The sequence below is a fragment of the Penaeus vannamei genome, chromosome 20, assembly GCF_042767895.1.
Source record: "Penaeus vannamei isolate JL-2024 chromosome 20, ASM4276789v1, whole genome shotgun sequence".
NCBI lineage: Eukaryota > Metazoa > Arthropoda > Malacostraca > Decapoda > Penaeidae > Penaeus > Penaeus vannamei.
The window spans coordinates 39,701,693-39,706,910 of record NC_091568.1 but is presented as its reverse complement, the minus strand read 5'-3'; the positions used below and the strand labels follow the sequence as shown (position 1 = coordinate 39,706,910).

The 5,218-nt window shown below is 27.2% G+C and overlaps 1 protein-coding gene across 1 annotated transcript in view; it reads right to left on the bottom strand.

Annotated features, from left to right (window-relative positions):
- Positions 1-4,759: 4,759 nt before the first annotated feature.
- Positions 4,760-5,218, bottom strand: part of LOC113819719 (organic cation transporter protein) — a 30,635-nt gene continuing 30,176 nt past the window's right edge. Inside the window, exon 13 of the mRNA XM_070135505.1 lies at positions 4,760-5,218. This exon is cut by the window's right edge and continues 285 nt beyond it. The gene's annotated coding sequence lies outside the window, so the exon portion shown is untranslated.

The following is a 5,218-nucleotide window of genomic DNA, read 5'->3' as shown; positions in this document are numbered from 1 at the left end:
TCTTTATTTTCATTATCATTACTTATCTATTTCCCCGGGAATAGGAAATGGTTTATTTTCTTTATTTTCATTATTATTACTTATCTATTTCCCCGGGAATAGGAAATGGTTTATTTTCTTTATTTTCATTATCATTACTTATCTATTTCCCCGGGAATAGGAAATGGTTTATTTTCTTTATTTTCATTATCATTACTTATCTATTTCCCCGGGAATAGGAAATGGTTTATTTTCTTTATTTTCATTATCATTACTTATCTATTTCCCCGGGAATAGGAAATGGTTTATTTTCTTTATTTTCATTATCATTACTTATCTATTTCCCCGGGAATAGGAAATGGTTTATTTTCTTTATTTTCATTATCATTACTTATCTATTTCCCCGGGAATAGGAAATGGTTTATTTTCTTTATTTTCATTATCATTACTTATCTATTTCCCCGGGAATAGGAAATGGTTTATTTTCTTTATTTTCATTATCATTACTTATCTATTTCCCCGGGAATAGGAAATGGTTTATTTTCTTCATTTTCATTATCATTACTTATCTATTTCCCCGGGAATAGGAAATGGTTTATTTTCTTTATTTTCATTATTATTACTTATCTATTTCCTCGGGAATAGGAAATGGTTTATTTTCTTTATTTTCATTATCATTACTTATCTATTTCCCCGGGAATAGGAAATGGTTTATTTTCTTTATTTTCATTATCATTACTTATCTATTTCCCCGGGAATAGGAAATGGTTTATTTTCTTTATTTTCATTATCATTACTTATCTATTTCCCCGGGAATAGGAAATGGTTTATTTTCTTTATTTTCATTATCATTACTTATCTATTTCCCCGGGAATAGGAAATGGTTTATTTTCTTTATTTTCATTATCATTACTTATCTATTTCCCCGGGAATAGGAAATGGTTTATTTTCTTTATTTTCATTATCATTACTTATCTATTTCCCCGGGAATAGGAAATGGTTTATTTTCTTTATTTTCATTATCATTACTTATCTATTTCCCCGGGAATAGGAAATGGTTTATTTTCTTTATTTTCATTATTATTACTTATCTATTTCCCCGGGAATAGGAAATGGTTTATTTTCTTTATTTTCATTATCATTACTTATCTATTTCCCCGGGAATAGGAAATGGTTTATTTTCTTTATTTTCATTATCATTACTTATCTATTTCCCCGGGAATAGGAAATGGTTTATTTTCTTTATTTTCATTATCATTACTTATCTATTTCCTCGGGAATAGGAAATGGTTTATTTTCTTTGTTTTCATTATCATTACTTATCTATTTCCCCGGGAATAGGAAATGGTTTATTTTCTTTATTTTCATTATCATTACTTATCTATTTCCCCGGGAATAGGAAATGGTTTATTTTCTTTATTTTCATTATCATTACTTATCTATTTCCCCGGGAATAGGAAATGGTTTATTTTCTTTATTTTCATTATCATTACTTATCTATTTCCCCGGGAATAGGAAATGGTTTATTTTCTTTATTTTCATTATCATTACTTATCTATTTCCCCGGGAATAGGAAATGGTTTATTTTCTTTATTTTCATTATCATTACTTATCTATTTCCCCGGGAATAGGAAATGGTTTATTTTCTTTATTTTCATTATCATTACTTATCTATTTCCCCGGGAATAGGAAATGGTTTATTTTCTTTATTTTCATTATCATTACTTATCTATTTCCCCGGGAATAGGAAATGGTTTATTTTCTTTATTTTCATTATCATTACTTATCTATTTCCTCGGGAATAGGAAATGGTTTATTTTCTTTATTTTCATTATCATTACTTATCTATTTCCCCGGGAATAGGAAATGGTTTATTTTCTTTATTTTCATTATTATTACTTATCTATTTCCCCGGGAATAGGAAATGGTTTATTTTCTTTATTTTCATTATCATTACTTATCTATTTCCCCGGGAATAGGAAATGGTTTATTTTCTTTATTTTCATTATCATTACTTATCTATTTCCCCGGGAATAGGAAATGGTTTATTTTCTTTATTTTCATTATCATTACTTATCTATTTCCCCGGGAATAGGAAATGGTTTATTTTCTTTATTTTCATTATCATTACTTATCTATTTCCCCGGGAATAGGAAATGGTTTATTTTCTTTATTTTCATTATCATTACTTATCTATTTCCCCGGGAATAGGAAATGGTTTATTTTCTTTATTTTCATTATCATTACTTATCTATTTCCCCGGGAATAGGAAATGGTTTATTTTCTTTATTTTCATTATCATTACTTATCTATTTCCCCGGGAATAGGAAATGGTTTATTTTCTTTATTTTCATTATCATTACTTATCTATTTCCCCGGGAATAGGAAATGGTTTATTTTCTTTATTTTCATTATCATTACTTATCTATTTCCCCGGGAATAGGAAATGGTTTATTTTCTTTATTTTCATTATCATTACTTATCTATTTCCCCGGGAATAGGAAATGGTTTATTTTCTTTATTTTCATTATTATTACTTATCTATTTCCCCGGGAATAGGAAATGGTTTATTTTCTTTATTTTCATTATCATTACTTATCTATTTCCCCGGGAATAGGAAATGGTTTATTTTCTTTATTTTCATTATCATTACTTATCTATTTCCCCGGGAATAGGAAATGGTTTATTTTCTTTATTTTCATTATTATTACTTATCTATTTCCCCGGGAATAGGAAATGGTTTATTTTCTTTATTTTCATTATCATTACTTATCTATTTCCCCGGGAATAGGAAATGGTTTATTTTCTTTATTTTCATTATCATTACTTATCTATTTCCCCGGGAATAGGAAATGGTTTATTTTCTTTATTTTCATTATCATTACTTATCTATTTCCCCGGGAATAGGAAATGGTTTATTTTCTTTATTTTCATTATCATTACTTATCTATTTCCCCGGGAATAGGAAATGGTTTATTTTCTTTATTTTCATTATTATTACTTATCTATTTCCCCGGGAATAGGAAATGGTTTATTTTCTTTATTTTCATTATCATTACTTATCTATTTCCCCGGGAATAGGAAATGGTTTATTTTCTTTATTTTCATTATCATTACTTATCTATTTCCCCGGGAATAGGAAATGGTTTATTTTCTTTATTTTCATTATTATTACTTATCTATTTCCCCGGGAATAGGAAATGGTTTATTTTCTTTATTTTCATTATCATTACTTATCTATTTCCCCGGGAATAGGAAATGGTTTATTTTCTTTATTTTCATTATCATTACTTATCTATTTCCCCGGGAATAGGAAATGGTTTATTTTCTTTATTTTCATTATCATTACTTATCTATTTCCCCGGGAATAGGAAATGGTTTATTTTCTTTATTTTCATTATCATTACTTATCTATTTCCCCGGGAATAGGAAATGGTTTATTTTCTTTATTTTCATTATTATTACTTATCTATTTCCCCGGGAATAGGAAATGGTTTATTTTCTTTATTTTCATTATCATTACTTATCTATTTCCCCGGGAATAGGAAATGGTTTATTTTCTTTATTTTCATTATCATTACTTATCTATTTCCCCGGGAATAGGAAATGGTTTATTTTCTTTATTTTCATTATCATTACTTATCTATTTCCCCGGGAATAGGAAATGGTTTATTTTCTTTATTTTCATTATCATTACTTATCTATTTCCCCGGGAATAGGAAATGGTTTATTTTCTTTATTTTCATTATCATTACTTATCTATTTCCCCGGGAATAGGAAATGGTTTATTTTCTTTATTTTCATTATCATTACTTATCTATTTCCCCGGGAATAGGAAATGGTTTATTTTCTTTATTTTCATTATTATTACTTATCTATTTCCCCGGGAATAGGAAATGGTTTATTTTCTTTATTTTCATTATTATTACTTATCTATTTCCTCGGGAATAGGAAATGGTTTATTTTCTTTATTTTCATTATCATTACTTATCTATTTCCCCGGGAATAGGAAATGGTTTATTTTCTTTATTTTCATTATCATTACTTATCTATTTCCCCGGGAATAGGAAATGGTTTATTTTCTTTATTTTCATTATCATTACTTATCTATTTCCCCGGGAATAGGAAATGGTTTATTTTCTTTATTTTCATTATCATTACTTATCTATTTCCCCGGGAATAGGAAATGGTTTATTTTCTTTATTTTCATTATCATTACTTATCTATTTCCCCGGGAATAGGAAATGGTTTATTTTCTTTATTTTCATTATTATTACTTATCTATTTCCCCGGGAATAGGAAATGGTTTATTTTCTTTATTTTCATTATTATTACTTATCTATTTCCCCGGGAATAGGAAATGGTTTATTTTCTTTATTTTCATTATCATTACTTATCTATTTCCCCGGGAATAGGAAATGGTTTATTTTCTTTATTTTCATTATTATTACTTATCTATTTCCTCGGGAATAGGAAATGGTTTATTTTCTTTATTTTCATTATCATTACTTATCTATTTCCCCGGGAATAGGAAATGGTTCATTTTCTTTATTTTCATTATCATTACTTATCTATTTCCCCGGGAATAGGAAATGGTTTATTTTCTTTATTTTCATTATTATTACTTATCTATTTCCCCGGGAATAGGAAATGGTTTATTTTCTTTATTTTCATTATCATTACTTATCTATTTCCCCGGGAATAGGAAATGGTTTATTTTCTTTATTTTCATTATTATTACTTATCTATTTCCCCGGGAATAGGAAATGGTCTTTCGGGGTTTTCACCATTTCAACAATTTTATTATGAAAAATTTACAAATGAAGTTTTTATACCGTATCAACTATACAGGTAGACAGTATAAGATGTTTAGTATGTGAGCTTAAAAAAAAAATACTGATTAAAACACACGACTTCTGTAAAAAATATTTTGCACTGTATTTTTTAAGACATGGATGTAATAAAAAGAATTCTGTTCTTTATAAATACTACCAAGTCTATCACAGGTAGATAATAGATTTTGTAAATGAAAAAAAGACAGATTTACAGACCAATTAAGCGTGTTTAGATAGCTTCATAATAAGACAGATAATCAGATTGAACAGATTGGTAATTAGATTGAGAATTAAACTGACAGGTAAAGAGATGATTATGATAATTAGGTAGCTCAATAGATAATTAAATAGACAAATAGACAGACAGAACGAAGAAAAAAAATTGAGAGATGGTATAAAAGTTA